This window comes from Vanacampus margaritifer, chromosome 9, assembly GCF_051991255.1.
Source record: "Vanacampus margaritifer isolate UIUO_Vmar chromosome 9, RoL_Vmar_1.0, whole genome shotgun sequence".
Taxonomy (NCBI): domain Eukaryota; kingdom Metazoa; phylum Chordata; class Actinopteri; order Syngnathiformes; family Syngnathidae; genus Vanacampus; species Vanacampus margaritifer.
In genome coordinates this window covers 5,937,354-5,961,516 of record NC_135440.1, presented here as the reverse complement: position 1 = coordinate 5,961,516, position 24,163 = coordinate 5,937,354, and positions in this window count along the sequence as shown.

Here is a 24,163-nt window from a genome sequence, read left to right as displayed (position 1 = left end):
TGACTTTTAAAAGTAATTACATTGTCATTGCGCTCTTGCTTGTTTTCTCATGGCCTACAGAAATTTCACCAAGAGCAAAGCGACGACTCATCCAGGAGGTAACAAAGGAACCCAGGACAATGTCTAAAGAACGGCTGACCTCCCTCGCGTCAGTTAAGGTCAGTGTTCATAACTCACCAATAAAGAATAGACTGACATCCATGGCAGAAAATCACTTCTGACTAAAAATAACAAAAGCTAACATTACTTTTTTCAAACAAACATCTGAATGATTCACAAGACTTTTGGGAGAATTTTCTATGGATTGATGAGAAAAAAGTTGAACATTTTGGAAGGTTTATGTGTCGTTGCATCTTAAATAAATGTAACATATAGAATTTCATCAAATAGAACATCCTAGCAAACATGCTGAAGGTGGTATGATTGTGTGTGTCTGCTTTCTCTTTCAGCACCTGGATAACTTGCATTGCCTGTAAATACTGAAGGAGAATGTTGGGCAGATTCTATAGTGACTTCAAACTGAAACGTACTTGTGTTCTGCAGGAAGACAATCCAAATCAACTTCTGAATGGCATTAAATATATATATGTATATGTTTTTGAAGTGGCATGGTCAAAATCTGGAGCCTCATTTATGAAGCTCGCATATGTTCAAAATGAGGCCAAAACCCTACGTACGAACATTGAAGCTTTGTGGTTCATTTCGATTCCTCAAACGCCATTTATGCTGGATGTTGGGTCACATTACTGTTTGTTTTGCTCCAGACTTGCTCCGATGTCACAAGCATGCGCTGCACAAAGCACGCAAATGAACGTGAACATTTTAAACGTCCATCTTCTCTCATTGATCACCTATCTTGAAAAGGCCTCATGCAACAAATCATACACTCTAAAAACAGTTGGGTCAAAAGTAGCACAATTATGGATAAAAAAAATTGACCGATCCACTGTGTGGGTCAATTTGACACAACTTTCTGGGTTGTTTTATGCAAAATTATTCAATTATGATCCCAAGTAGAGGATCTATACTATTTTTAGAGTGTATTATTGTCCTTATTATAACTAATGTGGACTGCATGCATTAATTGCATCTTTGTGTTGCGCAACAATACGTGCCTATGCAGTAATTTCACCCGCCGGCACAAATGCCATTAAAGACTAAATAAAACTAATATAGGTTATTGACACGAGACAATAAGGATAAAAATTACAAAAATACAGTCTGGTATAAGCATCTTTGCTATGGAGCTTGACATAATTGTAGGCTTTTATCCTGCAAATAAATAAATAAATAAAAGAAACGCACGCGTCAATATAGTCTGTCAACGTTTCCAATGCAATACACGCAGCTGTGATGCTGAATGAAGATCCATAAGCAACACATTGGGAATAATATATACCCTACTACTAATAATACTAATAACAACAACAATAACAGCGCAGCCTATTGATCGCCTAAATTTAGCCTCCGACTCAATTTCCCTAATGCATTAGTAAAGTCTGAGTAAAGACAATAACATTGGTCAAATTATTTTATTCATGCTCACCTTTGTATGAGACCAAATTATAAAAATTATAAAAAATGTAAAAATTATAAATAATATTATTATATTTATTATTATATTTATAATTATATTTATAATAATAATAATAATAATAATTATTATTATTATTATTATTATTATTATTATTATTAGTAGTAGTAGTAGTAGTAGTAGTAGTAGTAGTATCTCTTTTATCACAGTTCCTGCTGGTGTTCCTTTTGTGCATCAGCCGGGTGCAAACCATGCACCTATGGCGTCAATGTCTCATGTCAATTATTCTGTCCAAATACTAAGCACCTTTCTGAGGATTCACACAGATCCCAGCATGCAGATCTTTTGAATGTCTGTCATAGTAGCTCTCTCTGATACTTTCATGATGTTTTCAATCATACCCTTCTTCACTGTACCAAGTGCACCAACAACCACAGGGATCATTACGGTTTTCATATGCCACATTCTCTTTATTTCTAGTTCTAGGTCTCTGTACCTATTCACACAAAATGTCAATGTGCAGTACATCATGGTGAGGCGGCGGCACGGTGGCTGACTGGTCAGCACGTCCGCCTCCCAGTGCAGAGGACGTGAGATTGAGTCCGGGCTTCGGCCTTCCTGTATGGAGTTTGCATGTTCTCCCCGTGCTTGCGTGGGTTTACTCCGGTTTCCTCCCACATTCCAAAGACATGCATGGCAGGTTAATTGAACGCTCCAAATTGTCCATGGGTATGATTGTGATTGTGGCTGGTTGTTCGTCTCTGTGTGCCCTGCGATTGGCTGGCAACCAGTTCAGGGTGTTCCCTGCCGAAGCTGGCTGGGATAGGCTCCAGCTCCACGACCCTTGTGAGGAATAGCGGTTAAGAAAATGGATGGATGGATCATGGTGAGGGTAGCGTTCTTTCTTGCCTTTCCCTGACCGTCCATTGTTTTGATTTCTTGTTCGCCAACACGTGCTTCTTATAAATACGCAGATTAGTTGTTTTGCATTGCCAAATATGGGGTGAAATAGGTGGATTTGAGGTGGGAACGGCGTGGAATCTCTTACACACACTGGTTGGGATCATGTGGCTTTTATAAAGGGAAATTGCGTGCAGGTGTGTGTATGTGTGGCTATGTATGGTTTTATGAATCTCATTCTTTATACGTACGTGAGGTTTGGGTTTTGTTCGTAAGTACTTTTGTATGCAGATTCTCAAGCAGATTATGAATGGGGTTTTTTTCCACACACAGGCCCAGGCTTTGAATTTTTTTTTTCTTTCAAAATTTAAATCAACATTTAAAAACGTTAATTTAAGTTAACCTGGTTATCTTTGTCTGATATTTATATTTGTTAGATTATCTTTTTGAATTGAGGAGTAGGCTATATGCAAAAAATAAAATAATAATAAAAAACTGCAACAGACAACATATAAAAACATTTTACAACACACATTTTAAAAAATGTCTCCATTGGACAAGCTAGTTGGCAGTGTTGGGTAGTAGCTGTTTACAACATCAACGAGTTTTTCGGTTGTGAAGCTTGTGAAAAGCTAGCTAGCGCTAGCGTTCACACAAGTTACATCTCCCCAGGGACTTCTAAATCCTAAATACAACTTCTGTGCTCGACATCATGTTACGTACTTGACCTCCTAGTTTATGAAATGTTCACATCGGGATACAATGGCAGAAGGGGCGCAGAGAGTCTTTACAGACTCAAAAATTTAAAGGTCCCAATGTTTTTTGTTCAACTCCTAGACGTCCATCAAGTGCACATACTTAAAGACACACATTCAGCTACATCCCAAACACAACAAGCACCCACTAAACTAGTCATCACAACTTGATCAGTAAACATCAACAGCCAACAATATAGCACTAACTAGCAACATGTTTTTGGAACCAAGAGAATAAACTGAGCGTGTGTGGGTGGATGCGTGGGTGGCTGTGTGTGCGTGTATGTGTTTGTGTGCAGACAGCAGGAGGTGGGGGAAATGAGAAGGCAGATGAAACTGAAACTTATGTTACTGACAAATTTTATTTTTGCAGTTTATTTTCTCTAGGGAAACACATTGTTGTGGTCTATTTAAAAAAAAATCAATTTGACATCTAAAATAATAAGTGGGCTGTATAGTGCTTTTCTACCGCTATCTTCTCATTCAATAAGAGAATGACCACACATGCATCAGCTCAGTTATGTTAAAATAACACAGTGCTATCACTGTATTTTGCCAAGACAGTGATTATGCAGTGGTAATAAAATGACATGATTTTCAAAAGATTGTACAATTAGATGTGCATTTACACAGACAAATTTTTTTAATTGAAAATGTGGTCTTTCTTTCAGATATAAAATTTGTGATTACTCTTGAGTTTAAATAATTAAGTAATTAAACAAAAAATAAAATATTGTTAAAAAAATAGAGGCATCAGACGATTCATTTTTTAAATTGTAATTAATCGCATGACTTCAATAGTTAACTCACAATTAATCAAAAATTTAAAGTTAACTCACAATTAATCTGTTCTAAATGTACAATAAAAAAAATTCTAAGTTTTCATACTCTTGTTAACAAAAGTGGAAAAAAATGTGAAACTAATAGAAATAGTTCAAATTAATTTTTTACGTCTATAGCCGTCAATGCCAGTGAATGAGTTAATGGGGGGAAAATAAGTTACACACTGCAGCTTTTAAGCAGGCCACATGTTGTTTAGCTACCTTTGTAATGTTATTGTAGCGTAGATTGCTACATTTTCCATTGCTACATTGAGTTTACTAGGTTCCTGTGCTTGGCCCATTATTCCATAAAAGTTAGTGATGCCCCGGTTTTGAGCATATTATTGCCCCCCCCACACACACACACACACACACATTTCAACTACCTCTCTGTCCGGCGATGAACGGCACAGTGCGTACGTACTCTTCATGCACTCGATATTGGCGCCACACCGTGAGTACATTTTAGAGGCTCTCTTGGAGGATATTCATGAAAGCAACCCTCAGTCGTCTTCTTTATCGGCATAGTAGCAAAATGTACAATATCTCTTCAGCTTCAAAATCAATTCAATCTGACTCGCCGGTCGTCATCTTGTCTCGTCATATGCGGCGATCACAATCTTGTGTACTTCAGGGACAGACAGAAAACATAGTTTCCTAAGACCGTTACACCCAATACGTAATGCCTTCCACTTCTTTAGCCTCACATGTGTGTACAGTAAGCATATTTATTTTGTTTTTATTGCATTGTACTGTGTAAAAATGTGTAAGGAAAAGTGGTTCAGGTAATGGATGGATGGATGTAATTTAATATATGTTTTTGAATTAAATTTATGTACTGTATAGAAAGTATATATATGGTATGTAGTTTATTTTGTTTAATTTTTTAATTTAATTGTATTTTTTTTCTTTTTTTTATTGTTTTATTTAAAAAAATTGGGGTAAAATTTTATTTTGAAACAAAATTTAATATGATTCGATTTACAAACAAATTCGACTTACAAACAACCTCTCGGAAACCATCGTGTTCGTAAGTTGAGGACTACCTGTATAACTTTGATGTCCAGTTTTGTGGACGATCTTGCCTCTTAAGCAAAATTTAATTTGACAACAGAGCTAAGCTCGTTCGGTTGCTAGTTAGCAATATGGCCTAGCCCATACTTTAAAGGCTCTTACCTTGGAGCAAATGTAGAAATCTTAGGAAAAAAATGTAGTTATCTTGAAGACATTTAGCTGGGGGTGAGGCCGTCCACATTGTTAAATCTATTGAAGACACCACTCTACCACTTTGTTTTTGACTCGACCTGACAAACTCTTGGGATACCTCGTGTCCGATGTGCAAAATCCATGGGCACATCGCTTCACTACTTTTCTTAGTGGAGGTCCCCAGCTTGTTGGAACTTTTTTTCAGTATGGTTTATTGCAGCTGACAGAAGTTGTGTGGCTGGATTTTACAATGGATTTCAATGGAGCGGAGATGAGCTTGACGGACCTTGGCCTTTTGGGGGCGTGGTTTGGGTGTGATTTGCTAAAGGTCAATCGCAGAGTCAAGTTGGCCATTTATATCACTCGAAGCAACAAATTGCACTGTGGCCCTAACTTGAATGTTGTGGCCTTGTGGAAGTGTAACACGAAGGCAAGGATGAAACTGGACTTTATTTTTTCTTTTCTTTTTTAGATGTGAGGTTTTTAGGCAATTTTGTCACAACAAAGAGCTGAATTTCAGTGCTATTCTTGGCTGAGTTTGGTTGTCTTGATAATGATGTAACAATGTCTTTTGTCACACACGCACACACAAACACACACACACAAACACACACGCACAAACACTACAAAAAGCGGCATTGTGTACTTTTTTTGGGGTGGGGGTTATGTTACATGTGCACATAATTTTGTGTTCTTTCTTCTTTGTGTTCTTCTCAATATTGTACAAAAGTCTCATGAGGGTACAATGCAGGAGGATAGGAGGTACCTGGTTTGCAGCTTGCTTATTACTGCCTTGCCGCATGCATGAGATGAATCAGTCATGTGCCCTATATTACAATCAAGGATTCCATTTTCCCTATCAAAGCGGCTGCCAGCGGCAATGTTGATTAGCTCAACCCTCCCAAATGTTTTTTTTTTTTTTTTCTCCGCCAACCGCCAGCTGAAATTTTCTCTTTTTATGTTGGATGGATGATGACGGTACAGCTCCACATTTCCCGGGAGAGTGGCCATTGTAACCATGGTTGTCACACAATATTGTCGGCCATTGTGTCGCCCATGTCCACCTGTCAATCAGGCATGCAGAGGCTACTGTGGACTCGCAGACACACTTCATGAACGTGATTGTGTGAATATACCAAGAGCGGTGGGAATCTAAGCATTCATCTCAAGCGGCGTTCGTGTGTGTGTGTGTGTGTGTGTGTGTGTGTATATGTGTGTGCGCACGTCTGTGTGTGTCTCCACTCAGTTAGCCAGCTGAGTCTGCAGTCAGTTTATGTTTGACTGCGGGGTAAAAGCTCAGGCAAAAAATGAATTCTGACTTTCCGAGCGTCTAAAATAAATTCATTTTTTTCATATTTTGACACAAAAAACAACATATCTACATTGCATTAGCCCAGGGACTCCTTTCCCATTCTGATGATGATTTAGTAACGTTGAAGTCTCCCCATAAACCACCCCGACTGAGCCAGAGAAAGAAATAGAAAGACTGATAAGGAGAGGAAGACACAATGAGACATGGTTCAATATGAGCTGTTTGTGTATTTTGGGTAGTGTAGGCCTATAAGAGGAAAGACACATACAGTACCAATAAGTGATTTTACTGACATTTAAAGGGAAGATGTTGCTAAATGTGATGTGTAAACATAACATCCTTTTAGTAATTGTCATTGTTTTCATATATTTCTTTACTGCCTTGCTGCAAAAACAAACTGAATGTGCTCTGTAAAGACTAACAGGCGCACGGTGTGGGGTGGAAGGTGTCTCCAAGTATCTATCCGCAATAGGCAAATTTACTATATCCGTAAGTGGAGATCTTGCTGTTTTTTTTTTTAAATGTACTTTGCACGTGCCAATCTCCTGCATTTACATGCCATGTCGACCGCACAGCTCTCTGTCCGCTGAATTTAAATACAGCTAGACTGCGCTTTGTGCTAGACTTGTGCCAGGCATGAAAATAGTGTAATGTAGCAAAACACTTAAGTTTGATGACCTTTTACTCATATGAGTTCCTGTTGTTTGTGAAGGTCATTTTGCATCTTTCATTGCTTCAAGCTAAACTCAAATCAAATGATGGCAGTGGGAGGCTGAGGTTGGGTTCGCCAAGCATCTAAGTGAACATACAAAATTGACCTCTTTATTTTTTTCAGTAATTATGGGGTAAAATACGACGGCATATTAGCGAATGTATAAAAATATATTTTTTTAGAGGGTGGGGGCAATAATCCGAGAAAAAAACTCCAATACTTTTCGGTCAGGTTTTCAAATAAGGAGATAGTAATTATAAATTTGAAGAAGAAAATAACTGTGTGTGTTATAATTACTATTGCCTTATTTGAAAATCTGACAGAAAAGTATTGGCGCAAACATCCGAATTGTATGCTATGTGTATTTCTGGTATATTTCAGAGGTTTTTTTTTATATCGCAAATCTGCCATTTTATGAAGTCGCAAATTTGCCACTTAGTTTTTTTTCTCAGAATATTGCCCTCACCCTCTAAAATATATATATATTTGGGTCATCCAAATACGCCGTCGTAGTGAACAGGATTTTTTTTTTTTTAAGCTTAAGCCTGTTTTGCTCTTTTGCAAACACAAATACATATACCTAAGCCAAAAAATCAATGTAAGCAATTTTTTCAGATATTGGTGTGTGCAATACATACACATATAGATGTTCTAGTTTGATAGGTGGACCTTCATTGTTTCTATGCCTAGATTCATAAGCACTTTATTAGTTTGCATCAAATGTCTATGAATTACAATATGTACAATATATTCTATAGTGAATGCAACATTTGACTTATATATTGACCATATGATTGATGATTTTCCACCTTTTTATTATGAGTGAGGAATCATCTTGATGCTATGTGGAAGTGCTGGTTGTGCTGAATGCAGTCAGATTCCCAATTTCTTCAGCAGCATTGGAACTATGCTATGGCAAGACAATGCTCGACCTGTCTATCAGTGATGTACAAGTGCACCAAAGTCAGACTAGACATGATGTTACTGGATTTGAATGATCTCCTTGTAGCCCAAGCAGCACCCATCCTATAGTTATTTGATAGAAGTGGACCTTATTGGCCGCATTCAAACTGGCTAAAGAAGCATTCAAGCACAGGTCAATTGGGGTCTTCGCCTTGAAGCCAGCAAGGTCATTCCAACTCAAATATGCAAACTGGTGGTCTAGGAGGTAGAGTATATCAAGAAAAGGAAGTGGTGCACACAAGCAGTGGTATTGGCAAAGCGAGGGCAGTGGATGGCATGGAAAGGAGTAAAGATTTCTGGTCTGTATTTGGCAAATGGAGTGGTTAAAAGCAGCTTTGTAGCAAAGGGCAACATGTAGGTGTGAACCTCTCATTACACCTGGCATGTGTCTTGTCACTCATCCATTGTTACTGGCCACGTTCACATCTGAGCTCGTTCACATTGCTCATCTGCTGTTTGTCCCAGATGACCTCGCATGAACGCACGCATACACATCCAGAAGCACAAACTTTTAAGCTTGTTCAAACTACCTTTGTACAAGATTCATGCATTTCACTTTGTTCTTGTGTGCTAAACTTAGAGCAGGCAAGATTGTTTTACAAATGACTACTTATACATAATTTACTGTTCTTTCCTTTTTTAAGTTATCTATTGTTTTTTTTTTGTAACACATTTGAATTCAAGGACTGACTAGATTATTTTTGTTCTTGTACGTCTCTGTAGACTGCTTGTAGATACAGAGGGGCCTATTTTGGTGCCCAGCCAAATGTCAAATGTGCAAGGGATGGCGCCAGGCAAAGTTTAGGTACACTTTAAAAAAATATATATCCTAAATTAGCAAATATTTTTTAGGATTCCTAATGTATCCTAAAATAACTTAAAATTTGGATGTTCATTTTGTTTTAAAATCATTAGAAATACATATATTTATGGTAAAATATCTGTTGTTTATGGGAATAAACTGTAAAATGCAACTTTAAAATTTGAGGGGGGGGGGTTGTTAAACCTTCATAATTACTGAGAAATTAAATAGTAAAAAATTTTAATCTTTCGATAAATTCTTCATTAATTGACTAATGTTTTTTTTAATTGAGAAGTAACTACAATTACTGTAATGTCCTAGATAGTAACATTAATTGACATTGTATAAACATTTATTTTGAAAGGACATCTGAAGAGACATAGCGAAAAGGGAAAGCTTGAGAGGGTGAATAAAATGCAAAGCAAATAATTGAACTTGAACTGCATCTGCTGTGGGGCATCACCACGACCAACGTAGTCGTAAGTACTGTATACATTTCATGTGATTTAAAATGACTAAAAACAGTGTTGGCGTGGCTTAGTGGTCATCGAGTATCCCTGAGGTTGAGAGTTCGATCCCCTTGGTGAACATGTTGAAGTGTCCTTGTGCATGATACTAAACTCTCAATGCTGCATCATCAGAAGGTAAATGAGTAGTCAAAATGTAAAGCTGTTTGAGGGCCTTGTAAGGTGGAAAAATGCTATAGACATGAATTATCATAACAGTCAACTGTTGGAATTTTAAACCCAAACATCAACAGTTTTTTTTTTTTTTTTTTACATGTTTTGAAAGATGAATCACTTTTTTTTTTATATACTTTTTTTTTTAACATGTTTTTTTTTTGCAGTGTATTTTTAGGGACCGATGCAGCTTGCCACAGTTAGATTTAGGTGGTTTGCACCATTTCAATTAATTACATTCAAACCGGCTTCTCTCCATCCCTTTAAATGTGTAACCTTGCCAACAATCTGAATTTTTTCACAAATACTACGAGAATCCATATTGTACTGCTGCCGCTGATACATTCGCAAATGACCTTTTTTAGGTCGGACCAGTTAGGGCCTTGTTTAGGGCGGGACACGCAGCTCTGACAAAACCAGGAAGCACCGATGCCGGGGTAAACAAACAAACCCAACATAGATGAATGGACGCTACAATTAAATTCAGTGACGTGCAGTGAGCTCTAGGTTCGGGTAGGCAGGCAGTCGCAAATTGAGACGCACACACCAATTACAAATTTGTGTGTCGGCAGGCGAGTGTACAACGTATCCGAGGGTGACCATATTTTCATTTCCAAAAAAAGAGGAAACTCGAGATCCTTGACACTCTCATACAAGATGCCATACATTCAAACTATTTTAACATATGCCTCCTCTGTATGGCTATAAAATAGAAAAAACTAAAAAAACATTACTCTGTTTTGAAGTCTTAAATGTTTTGCTCCACAATCTTAAAAAATATATTATTTTTTTTATTTTGAGCGGGGTTCGTAACCTTCGCCTCCGGTGCGGCAGCTCAACATTTGCCACTCAGCTAAAGTTCTGGGCCACCGTCACAGCCAATGCGCAGTCTGCCTGCCACAGTAAAGGTTGCAGTGCACTCTGCCTCCCATTTGCCGCACAACGAAAAATGGACAATTTAAAACCCGCCCGGAAAGTATGTCCATCCATCCATCCATTTTCTTGGCCGCTTTTTCCTCACAAGGGTCGCGGGGGTGCTGGAGCCTATCCCAGCTGGCTTCGGGCAGTAGGCGGGGTACACCCTGAACTGGTTGCCAGCCAATCGCAGGGCACACAGAGACGAACAACCACACTCATATTCACACCTCGGGACAATTTGGAGTGTTTAATTAACCTGCCATGCATGTTTTTGGAATGTGGGAGGAAACCGGAGTACCCGGTGAAAACCCACGCAAGCACGGGGAGAACATGCAAACTCCACCCAGGAAGGCCGAAGCCCGGACTCGATCTCACGTCCTCTGCACTGGGAGGCGGACGTGCTAACCAGTCACCCACCGTGCTGCCCTCCGGAAAGTATGTAATAAAGTGAATATCTCCCTGTTAAACAGCCTAATTCCTCACAAAATCAAGCTATGAATAGCAATGCCAAATATCATGTAAAGTGTAACAGCCAGTTAATCGAAGCACATCCACAAAGTCCCTTTGTACCATTCTTTGTAAAAAGTCAGAATAATTATTTGCCCCTTACTTTGCGGAAGATCCGGTAGCTAAGGCGTTGGTCTCCCATCCTTCAAAAGTTGAAGTTTTTCCTAAAAAGGAAGGCGTGAAAATTGTTTTATATTCCCCAGAGTGGCGTCATCTTACCGCCGTACTGTGCACTAAGTATGTTTTGAATTCAGAAATGCACTGTGCGTACGTTCGCACAGGAATAATATAGCAACGTAAAAACGTAACGATCTGCCTATTTGCGTAAAGGACTTTTCTATTGGGAAACTGACCACGCATGCGTGAACACACATCGCTACGCGGAAAGGGCTGGGAAAAGCACAGTAGCGGTGTGCCTTCAGGCGGAGAATTTTTGCAGCATTTTTGTCTGCAGGCCAGACGAAGTAATGAGTCTTTTTTTTTTTTTCCAGGAGAGCTCAGTATTGTTCATTCGATTTGACATCATCATTGCTCTCCTTTTTTAAAAAAAACAAATAAATTAAAAAAATTTAATAAAAGTTTTTTTGTTTTTTTTAAATATATATACATATATATACATATACACATATATATATATATATATATATATATAAATATATATATATAAATATATTATTTTTTTTGTATGTGTATGTGCGTGTGTGTGTGTGTGCGTGCGTGTGAGCGTGTGTGTATTCATCAGTTCACCTAAAGCCCATTAAAAAAAATCTCATACTAATAATATAATATAATAATAAATTGCCAAATGCAGAAACATCAATGTAAGTTATCACGATGTAGTGGCTCTCGCTAACAGACAGAATTAAGTAACCAGAATTAGGTTAAAAAATTCTATATACGTAGACCATGTTTCTATAAATTTTGATATTTGGTTTTTATTTGACGCAGATATTTTTTCCATTAAAATGTGATTTATGAGGAGGTTAGACCATTGGTCGATATTCAGAGTTTGTTTATTTTTCCAGTTAACAAGAATTGTTTTTTTAGCGATAGTAAGGGCTACAAGTGTAGATTGAAATTGTTTATGTGGTTAAGTCAGTTGTTGTTAGGTCACCTAGCAAACACAAGTTTGGAGATAAAGGTATCCTACAGTCCAAAATAGCGGAAAGTTTTTCTAAGACTTTAGTCCAGAAATACATAACCGGAGTACATAACCATAAAGCATGAACATAAGTGTCTGTAGTGTTTTGTAAGCATTGGAGACAAATGTCGGAGTCTGAGAGTCCCATTTTCTTCATCATATATTGAGTAATGTATGTTCTGTGAATAATTTTATATTGGATAAGTTGTAAATTTGTGTGTTTTGTCATTTTAAATGCGTTTTCACAAACTTGAATCCAAAAGTCAGGTTCCGGTGCTATAGACAAGTCTGTCTCCCATTTCGAGATGGGTAAAGACATTTTATCAGTATATGAAAGTAACTTATATATTTTTGAAAGTTTTTTTGTTGTTGTCGGAGAAAGCTTGTTAATATCTTTAGCTAAAACAGGCGGTTGGAGCGTACCCCGAAGTGTTGGAATTTTTTTCTTTATCATATTTTTAACTTGTAGATAATGTAAAAAAAAATCCGTTTTTTATATTGTATTTTTGGAGCAAGGATGTATATGATATAAACATATTATCTGAGAAGAGATGGTGGAGATGTGTAATTCCTTTCTGCTCCCACACAGCTAAATGAAACGGTTGGTTGTTAAGTTGAAAGTCGGGGTTATGCCATAGGGGAGAAAGCCCACAGGGCTCCACTTGGGCTTTTGTCAATTCTAGTGCCTTCCACCAGGCAGTCACGGTGGCGGAAATCATTTGGTTTTTAAAACAATTATGACGCTTAATCGATGTTGTAATAAAGAGTAAATCTCGAAGTCTGAGGTTATTACAATCCTTCTGTTCTAGTTCCAACCAACAGTTCGTGCCTCTGTTGGGTTGTGCCCATAGAACGATATATTGTAGCTGGTTAGCTATATAGTAGTACATAAAATTTGGTGCCTCTAGACCACCTTTGGATTTACTTTTCTGAAGAGTAGATAGACTAATCTTTGCTTTTTTTTTTATTCCAGTAAAATTTTGTAATGGCTGAGTCCAACAACTGGAACCATTTAACCGTAGGTTTAAATGGAATCATTGAGAAAAAATAGTTGATTTTGGGTAAAACTTTCATTTTAATGGTGGCTATTCGTCCTATTAGAGAAATAGGAAGATTATTCCAGCACTCCAAGTCACTATAAATGTTATCCAGAAGTGGAGAAAAGTTTAAATGAATTAAATCAGTTAATTTAGGTGAGATTTTTATGCCTAAGTATTTTAAATTACCTATAGGAAATGAGTAGTGTGGGTCCTGGCTTGCAGGGTTCCATGAATTTTCGGTAATAGGTAGAAGTGTTGATTTTGTCCAGTTAATATAATAATCTGATAACTGTGAGAATTTAGTTATTAAGTTAAATACTTCCCCTAGCGAAGTAGCCGGCTTTTCTAAATAAAGTAAGATGTCATCGGCATATAGATTAATTTTATGTTCTGTTACCCCAGAGTGAATTCCTTGAATCCTTCTTTTCTGGCGTATGGCTAATGCAAGTGGCTCAATAAATATTGCAAATAATAAAGGGGATAGTGGGCATCCCTGTCTTGTGCCTCTCTGTAAAGTAAAGCTCTGAGATATAATCCCATTAGTAGTAACTGTAGCTTTTGGAGAATCATATAATACTGATACCCAGTGGATAAATGATTTCCCAAAGCCAAATTTATTTAAAACAGCAAAGAGGAAGGACCAGTTAACTTTGTCGAAAGCTTTTTCTGCATCCAATGATATAATAACTGCCTTTTTATCATGGCGCTGTGACATGCGAATAAGGTTAAAGAGTCTCCTAATATTATTAGTAGAGTGCCGATCTTTAATAAAGCCTGTTTGGTCGCTATGAATAATTGTCGAGATTACTGTTTCTAGTCTAGATGTGAAAGCCTTAGTGATAATTTTAATATCAGTGTTAATTAGTGAAATCGGACGGTAACTTGATGGAAGGGTGGGGTCTTTTTCTGGCTTTAATAAAAGTTTAATTGCTGCTGTATTCATGTGTGGGCGTATGTAACCCTTAGTTTTAATTTCTGTTACTACTCTTAAGAATAGTGGAGCAAGCATTAACCAGAAGTGCTTAAAAAATATAGCCGGATAACCATCCGGGCCAGGTGCTTTGCCATTAGGCATACTATCTAGAGCACTGTACAACTCGTTTATAGTAAGTGGCGCATCTAGCATGTTTTTATATTCAGTAGTTAACTGAGGTATATTTAAGATACTGAGGAATGCCTCAATATGCTCAGGGTTAGGCTTGTTAGTTTCTAAGTATAGGTTACGATAATAGTTATAAAAAATGTGATTAATTTCTTCTGGTGATTGTGTGCATTCACCAGTTGTCCCTTTAATAGCCGTTATAAGAGACTTTTCCCGATTGCGTTGAAGTTGGTTTGCAAGAAATTTACCTGATTTGTTATTATATTCAAAGTTGTTATATCTCAATTGTTGTATTATAAATTCTGTCTTTTTAGTTAGCATATCGTCTAACTGTATTTTTGTATTTTGTAAGTCAGTCCATATTTGGTTATTTGGGTTTATTGCGTACTCATCCGTCAGTTGTTTAATTTTATCTTCCAAGTCTTTTTCTGATTTTTGATCCTGTTTCTTTTTATAAGATGAATATGATATAATTTTACCTCTAATTACTGCTTTCCCAGTTTCCCAGAGAAGAGATGGCGATAGGTCTGGAGAGTCATTTATTTCCAAAAAGTCTGCCCATTCTTTTCTTATAATTTTGTCAAACTCTGCGTCGTTTAGCAGTGAGATGTTAAACCGCCATGTCGGTGGTGGTTTAAAGGTATAATCAACTTGTAGGGAAAGGGAGACTGGTGCATGGTCGCTAATAATAATAGGATGTATTTTTGTAACAGTTTTATCAGCAATAGAGTTATTTGTAAGAAAATAATCAATTCTTGAAAAAGACCGGTGCACAGTGGAAAAGAAGGTAAATTCCTTCTTATTTTTTATTATTTTTATTTATTTATTTTTATTTTTTATTTTTTAAGTCTCCAGCTGTCAACGAGGCCAAAGTCATCCATATATTCCCCTATTACTTTAGTAGATTGTAATCGCCTACATGTTGTATTATTAGAACGGTCAATTAATGGATTTAAGACTGTGTTAAAGTCTCCTCCAATAATAATAGTAGAGTTCGCTGCTAAATCAAACAGCTGAGAGAAAAATTCATGGAAAAAGGCCGGATCATCATTATTGGGGGCATATAAATTACCAAGTGTATATATTTTATTAAATATAGTCACCTGAATAATAATGTATCGGCCCTCTGGGTCTGTTATTGTATTATTTAAAGTAAAGAGTAAATTCTTATGTATGAGTATACAGACTCCTCTTTGTCTACTGTTATAAGGGGCAGAGTACGTTTGGCTAAAATTCTTATCAATAAGTAGTTTTTCTTCAGATTTTTGTAGGTGGGTTTCTTGTAGGAGGCAAATATCTGCTTTTAATTTTAAGAGATGGTCTAAAGTTTTTATTCTTTTTGCTTCTGAGCGAGCACCACAAACATTCCAGGAAACCAGAACTAATTTATGCATACAAACAATATAGACTCAGTCCTGTGTATATATCTGCATAGGCCATTTGTCAATATTAGTATGTTATAGGATAGAATCAAAGTGGTTAGGTGGCTTATGTAATTTGTGTAAAATATGAGGTGACGAGTAAAAGTAAAGGAAGTTAACGGGGGATTAAACATAAAAATACACCAATAACTGGTAACCTAAGTGAGATTTTTTTGTTTAAATATACTTTAGATATAGTTATGTATTTAATAATATATTTATAATATCGCCTAAACATAATGAATATTCATATTTAAGGTTTTATAACCACATATACAGTATATGTATACATCTAATAATCAAACAAAGTTTAGTTCCACCAATGCCATTTAGAACAGCCAGGGAGTGGAGTTGGGGTTCCGGAATAGTTGGCCATCGATGTATAGTTTATCGACGACCATCGCAGTCCGTTTACCCTCCTGCCTATTTTGTTTCATTATAGGAAACAGTACCTTTCGCCGCTCATTAATCTCTCTCGGGAATTGGTCGTTCATTCCAAATGAGGTCCCTTTAAGCTCCCGTCCTTTACTTTTAACAAATTCTTTCTGTTTAAAATGCTCAAACTTGGCGATAATAGGACGGGGTCTGTTGCCCCTTGGGGCTCCAAGCCGATGTACCCGGTGAAAAGAGATGTTATTTACCGACTCCTGAGGATTTTTTAACGACGTCGTCATAAATTTTTTTATCTCAACCTCTGGATTGTCAGAGGTATTCTCGGATATTCCTGAGAATATTAAATTCTCCCGCATGCTACGGGATTGAATATCCAGAACAGTTTCTTTTAGTGTTTTATTTTCCTTTTTAACGGTTTCTAACTCGGCTGAAACAGTCACGAGTGTAGAGTGTAACTCGGCATTGTCTCGTTGGAGATCACTTACTTGTTGGCTGAAGAATTCCATACTTACCTTTAATTCTTTGACGTCCTCGCTGATTAGGGAGAGGACCTCAAATTTTTTATTTATGGACTCCAGCATACTGACCGAAACCTCCGTAGTGGCTAGGTTCTCCGTGTCCGTCGCTGAATAATTTTTCCTCTTTTTCGAAGGTTTTCTCGACAGTTTCTCGACGGAAGGATTCTCCATCGCGCAGCTGTAAAAATATGCGTCGATGAAGCGTTCGAGGTCCTCCACGTTGGGTGGTATTCCAAATCTGTCGGATGAAAAAGAGAGGGGAAAAAAAAGAAAGGCAAGATATATGATGGTTAAATTTGGATTAGTTTAGTATAATAGAGCTAATTCTATCTTAGCAGCAGGGCGCCGCCATGTTGGGGTTTCCCGGTCTCGCTGTAGGTCTCGCGATAGTCACAGCATCTCGTGCATGCGTCCAAGCTTCAGAATCTGGGAATGAGTCATTTTTAATTGCATCCATCCATCCATTTTCTTAACCGCTTGTCCTCACAAGGGTCGCGGGGTGCGCTGGAGCCTATCCCAGCTGGCTTCAGGCAGTAGGCGGGGCACACCCTGAACTGGTTGCCAGCCAATCGCAGGGCACACAGAAACGAACAACCATCCACACTCACAATCACACCTATGGACAATTTGGAGTGTTTAATTAACCTGCCTTATGTTTCATCTGTTGCTGTGATTGGTCAAAACAAATGTGCACAAGATGCCACATCGTCCAATCAGCTAAAATTATTGTACAGCAAGTCCCTCCTTTCCTGAACGAATTTGCTGATGAGAAGAACTCCCTTGAGTGAATCACAATTATCAATCTGGCTATTGCTAGGTTCTTAAATGTGGCACACTTGTCTTGCACGGAAAGTATAGGCATGGCAGAAGCTGGAAGACGCTGGCCTTATTTTTCGTGCCCAGCACAAGTCTAGTGCAAAGTGTAGTCTAACTGTGTGCATGCGTGGAATTTTCTTTCTTTTGGTATTTTGGTATGCGGATAGACGGGCAGATAGAAAGGGGCGTTCGTTTTCTACATCATTAGAGTGGTGGATATCTTTTTGTCCTCAGAAAAGCTGAGGTTTGCTGTCTTTGGAGACTCAACAAGACTCATTGCAGTAGTGGGGCTGCCTGTCATCACATGGGACAGATTAACCACAGACTGACGGGGGTTTTTTTCTTGCCCCTCAAGCCTCCCGGAAATAAAAGTGAGAGGGGGGAGTCCCTAATAAATGACCTTTTGGTGCATGGCAAGTGAAAGATTTCATTAAATTTTATATTTTAAAGTTATTTTATTCTAACCAAACCAAAATAACTCTTAATATTACAGCAATGAGAGAATCTAACAGAGGGTATAGAGGTAAGATCCATTGCTGTCCTTTGATTGGTTGACAGTGAATTGTCACGCCAATGCTACTATGCTGATGATCACCAACAGGGTACCCACGGGATCCAAGTAACCCCCAAGGACCACATGGGTAGCCCACTGGCCGGTTCTAAAAAATAGCTGCAAATGTAAACACTTGCAGTGATTAAAGTGGAGCATATTAATATTTATCTGTTTATCACCTTGTTAAATCATTGCTGATTGTTGAATAATGTGAGAAATCATTAACTTAATTGTCCTCCGTGAGTCATCACCTTATCATGGTGGAGGGGTTTGCGTGTCCCAATGAGCCTAGGAGCTATGTTGTCCGGTGCTTCATGCCCCTGGTAGGGCCAACCATGGCAAACAGGTCATAGGTGAGGGACCAGACAAAGCATGGCTCAAATGACCCCAATGATGAACACAAACTTTGGATCTTCGTTTCCCTTGCCCGGACGCGGGTCACCGGGGCCCCCCTCTTGAGCTAGGCCTGGAGGTGGGGCTCAAAGGCGAGCGTCTGGTGGCCGGGCCTGTACCCATGGAGCCCGGCCGGGCACAGCCCGACAAGGCAACGTGGGTCCCCCTTCCCATGGGCTCACCACCGGTGGAAGAGGCCAAAGGGGTCGGGTGCACAGTGAGTTGGGTGGCAGCCCAAGTGTGTGCTGGAGAGCGCTCTCCCTGGGGACTCCCTCATTCTGCTGGGGGACTTGAACGCTCACGTGGGTAATGACAGTGAGACCTGGAGGGGCGGGATTGGGAGGAACGGCCCCCCCCGATCAAAACCCGAGCGGTATTTTGTTATTGGACTTCTGTGCTCGCCATGGACTGACCATAACGAACACCATGTTCAAGCACAAGGGTGTCCATATGTGCACTTGGCACTAGGACACCCTAGGCCGCAGTTCGATGATCGACTTCGTAGTCGTGTCATAGGATTTGCGGTCGTATGTGTTGGACACTCGGGTTAAGAGAGGGGCGGAGCTGTCAACTGATCACCACCTGGTGGTGTGTTGGCTCCGATGGCGGGGTAAGATGCTGGTCCTACCAGGCAGACCCAAACGTATTGTGAGGGTCTGCTGGGAACGTCTGGCAGAATCCCCTGTCAGAAAGAGTTTCAACACCCACCTCCGGCAGAACTTCAGGGAAGGCGGGGGACATTCAGTCCGAGTGGACCATGTTCCGCGCTTCCATTGTTGAGGCGGCCGATCGGAGCTGTGGCCGTAAGGTGGTTGATGCCTGTCGTGGCGGCAATCCTCAAACCCGCTGGTGGACACCAGCGGCAAGGGATGCCGTCAAGCTGAAGAAGGAGTCCTATTGGGCCTTTTTGACCTGTGGGACTCTGGAGGCTACTGACAGGTATCGGCTGGCCAAGCGGAATGCGGCTTCGGCGGTCGCTGAGGCAAAAACTCGGACATGGGAGGAGTTCGGTGAGGCCATGGAAAACGACTTCCGGACGGCTTCGAGGAAATTCTGGTCCAACATCCGGCGTCTCAGGAGAGGAAAACAGTGCGCCATTAACACTGTGTATAGTGGAGATGGGGTGCTGTTGACCTTGACTCGGGACGTCGTGAATCGGTGGGGAGAATACTTCGAAGACCTCCTCAATTCCACCGACACACCCTTCCTTTGAGGAAGCAGGGTCTGGGGACTCTGAGGCGGGTTCCCCTATCTCTGGGGTCGAAGTCACTGAGGTGGTTGGAAAGCTTTTCGGTGGCAGGGCCTCGGGGGTGAATGAGATCCGCCCGGAGTTTCTAAAGGCTCTGGATGTTGCGGGGCTGTCGTGGTTGACACGTCTCTACAGCATCACGTGGACATCAGGCACAGTGCCTCTGGATTGGCAGACCGGGGTGGTGGTTCCCGGGGTACCGGAGGGTGTCTTCCAACTTTAGAAGGATCACACTCCTCAGCCTCCCAGGTAAGGTCTATTCAGGGGGGCTGGAGAGGAGGGTCCGTCGGGAAGTCGAATCTCGGATTCAGGAGGAGCATTGTGGTTTTCGTCCCGGCCGTGGAACAGTGGACCAGCTCTACACCCTCAGCAGGGTCCTCGAGGGTGCGTGGGAGTTCGCCCAACCAGTCCACATGTGCTTTGTGGACTTGGAGAAGGCGTTTGACCATGTCCCTCGGGAAGTCCTGTGGGGGGTGCTTCGGGAGTATGGGGTACCGGGCCCCCTGATACGGGCTATTCGGTCCCTGTACGACCGATGTCAGAGTTTGGTCCACATTGCCGGCAGTAAGTCGAATTTGTTTCCTGTGAGGGTTGGACTCCGCCAAGGTTGCCCCTTGTCACCGATTCTGTTCATAACTTTTATGGACAGAATTTCTAGGCGTAGCCGAAGCGTTGAGGTGGTCCGGTTTGGTGGCCTCACCATTGCATCTCTGCTTTTTGCAGATGGTGTTGTGCTGTTGGCTTCTTCAAGCTGTGAACTACAGCTCTCACTAGAGCGGTTCGCAGCCGAGTGTGAAGCGGTTGGGATGAGGATCAGCACCTCCAAATCCGAGACCATGGTCCTCAGTCGGAAAAGGGTGGAGTGCGTTCTCCGGGTCGGGGATGAGATCCTGCCCCAAGTGGAGGAGTTCAAGTATCTTGGGGTCTTGTTCACGAGTGAGGGTAGGCTAGAGCGGGATATCGACAGGCGGATCGGTGCAGTGTCTGCAGATGTGGACGCTGTATCGGTCCGTTGTGGTGAAGAAGGAGCTGAGCCGAAAGGCAAAGCTCTCAATTTACTGGTCGATCTACGTTCCTGCCCTCACCTATGGTCACGAGCTGTGGGTCGAAAGAACAAGATCCCGGATACAAGCGGCCGAAATGAGTTTCCTCCGCAGGGTAGCCGGGCTCTCCCTTAGAGATAGGGTGAGAAGCTCGGTCATCCGGGAGGGACTCAGCGTCGAGCCGCTACTCCTCCCCGTTGAGAGGAACCAGTTGAGGTGGCTCGGGCATCTGGTTCGGATGCCCCCTGGACGCCTCCCTGGGGAGGTTTTTCGGGCATGTCCTACCGGTGGGAGGCCCTGGGGATGACCCAGAACACGCTGGAGAGACTACATCTCTCGACTGGCCTGGGAACGCCTTGGGATCCCATCGGAGGAGCTGCCTGAAGTGGCTGGGGAGAGGGAAGTCTGGGCTTCCCTGTTAAAGCTGCTGCCCCCGCGACCCGACCCCGGAATTGAAGACGGAACGGAACGGTTATTTCAATTTTTCAATTGTTATTTTAGATAGTGAATAATGCACTTGGCATTATTCACTATCTAGCAGCTCACAGTTTGAGAAAAGGTTTGATTTCTGAACAATGTGAAGAACACATTACTCACCATTAAAAAGAGGTTCAACGACGAATATATCTACATTTTACAATGTCCACAAACACCTGCTAAAAATATATATATATTTTGAGCCGAATAAAGTTTAACCATCCTAAAACCAAATGACGGTGAGCCCAACTGATACCTATTTTCATGTCAAGTGCAAATCTAGAACAAAGTGCAGTCTAACTGCGCGTGGGTGTTTTCTTTCTTTTGGTATTTTGTGAGATCAGCACGGATAGAAGAGGGCGTTTGCTCGGCCGTGTGCCGTTGTGGGAGCGAACACTGCCGACTTTCGGCCAAACAAAGGTGCTCCCTTATTAATCAATTTAAATTCAGCAAATGGAGGCACGCGTTGTAGAGAGACATGCACGCAAAATGCCATCCATCCATCCAAGACGGGCCATTGAGAATTTTGTGCGTTTCCCGAACGGCCAGTCCACTATCTAGTCTACCTTTTACACAAAATTGTGACATGTGCCAGGGGCGTGCTATAGAATACGCTGGAAGGCCTATCAATGTGTAACATTGTCTACCAAATGCACAAACACACTAAACTAGACTTGCCATGGCACGAAAATAACGATGCGCCTGTTTTTACACCAAACGCGGTCGACTTTTGTTATCAAATTGTCAGGTGTGCAGTGGAGTGCGGCAGCTAAGTCTAAAGGAATGTCCAGTAAGACTTTGATGAAAAAAGGAAATGGCTTAAAAAAAAAATGATGTAAATAACATGACAATAAAATGAAATACCATCGGACCGTGAAATTCATTTAAAGGCTAGAATACATGTTGCATGACATAGCCATTTTGCATTAAGTGGACTATTAATGGTCTGAATTTCACATTATCGAAAACAAAGCCCGAAAATTATTGAAGGTCCATATGACCAGCAGCTACTGTATATTTCAATCAGCACCATTACTGCCACCTCCTACACTTCCTGTTCATGCACTCTCCTTTTTCCATGCAGAAGAGGCAGAGATCAGACCACACATACAGATGCAAAACCTCCACCCGCCATCCCCCAACCTCCAGTCCCCCAGCCATCTGTGCACGTCCCTCTGCCGGCAACTCCACAACAACAAGGCCTTGAACCTTTGCCGAGGAGTCAATCCATCACTGGAAAAAGGGAGGAAGAGACACAGAAAGAAAAGACAGAGGGTGTGTTTGTGGGTGATGAGGAGGGTTGTGTGAAGAAGAAGAAGAAGAGGTGAGGAAAAGCAAAAGTGAGACTGCATGAAACTTAATCACAGAAAGGGTCGTGTCGGGCAGAGGAGGGGAACAGATTAAATTAGCATAGCATTAGATATGGAAAATGATCTCTGTCAAAATCATCCACCGCACAATTATAATATGTTAATTACTTATTTCATTAAGGAAGTTTATTATGGCTGCGCAGATGAAATCATGCAGGCCGAAGACACCTGGAGGAAAAGCAGCGATGCCTGAATATCTCCCTCTCTTTCTGTCATTCTGATCACCCTTCTCTCTTTATTCCTCACAACAGTGAGACACTTTAAAACACAATGTTTAATCACCTCTGAAAATTGCTGTAGGAGCAAAAAATTCACAAGAGATGTTACATCTGTGTCGGCAGTCTAATGTGGCCCAAGTGCACGGAAGCAGTGTGGATGGGATAGAATCGTCTTGGAATATTTAGAAGATTGTGTTCAACAATTATCTTGCATACAAAACAATCTAACTATGGTAATTGAAGTCATTATGACGCTTGATTATTTACTCCCAAAGCCCACAATGAAAGAAACACGTTTCCTTTGTTTTGTGACATTTGAAAAGTTTACCTACAATTTGCCTGACATTTATATTCACAAGTGGGCGCAGGGCTTTCTCTCTGGTTTGTTGGCTCACTGCCTTCCTGGCTTGTCATCGATGGTCCGACAGAAAAACCACGATGAGGACAGTCATCAGAGATAGCAGCCTCGCGCTGGGTCCTCCATAACAGTGGGAGCTGGAGGAGCAGGTGTGCTACATGGAGAGCAAACAGGAAGGTTGAGTGGCGAGAGGTGAAAAGAATTCAGATGCGGAGAACAAAGAGAGGTTGTGTTAACATGGCATTCAAGTTTGTCGTATATGACTGGCAAACCAAACACTTTTTTCGACCAGTTCTACTTGGGTCAAACGCTCATTTAACTAAAGTAGAAATCTGACGTCCTCATATTTATTATACAAAAAAGTAGAACTCCCTTTCTTCCACTGAGCTCTCCAACAGTTTGCCAAAGATTGGCCAGATTTAGGAATAATAATAATAATAATGCATAGGATTTATATAGCATTTTTCTAGACACTTTACAATGGAATAGATACATTATTCATGCACTTACACATTCACACTGTGGTGGTGGTAAGCTACTTAAGTAAGCTGCCCTGGGGCAGGCTGACGGAAGCGTGGCTGCCAGTGTGCGCCTACATCCTCTCCTACCACCACCAAACATTCCATACACCAGTGTAAGTAGCTCTGGAGGCAATGTATGTGAAGTGCCTTGCCCAAGGACACAGCGGCACATGACTTGAGTATTCATTTTATGTTGCTCCCAACTTGTAAGCACAAGAGTAGTAAAAACTACTTTGGCACAAGCCTAACAAAGTCAAAGCATTGAATTCATATTTTATATTAATTTTTTTTATTTAAAAGGTAAGATAGCTTAAATTCGACCCGTCAAGCTTTTGTTGTCAATCAGAACATGTTAACTTTAGAAGGCTGTCAGCATTTGTTTGACGAAAATTGTCTCACATCAATAATGTGGGCTGTTTTCATTTTGTTCACAATTGACA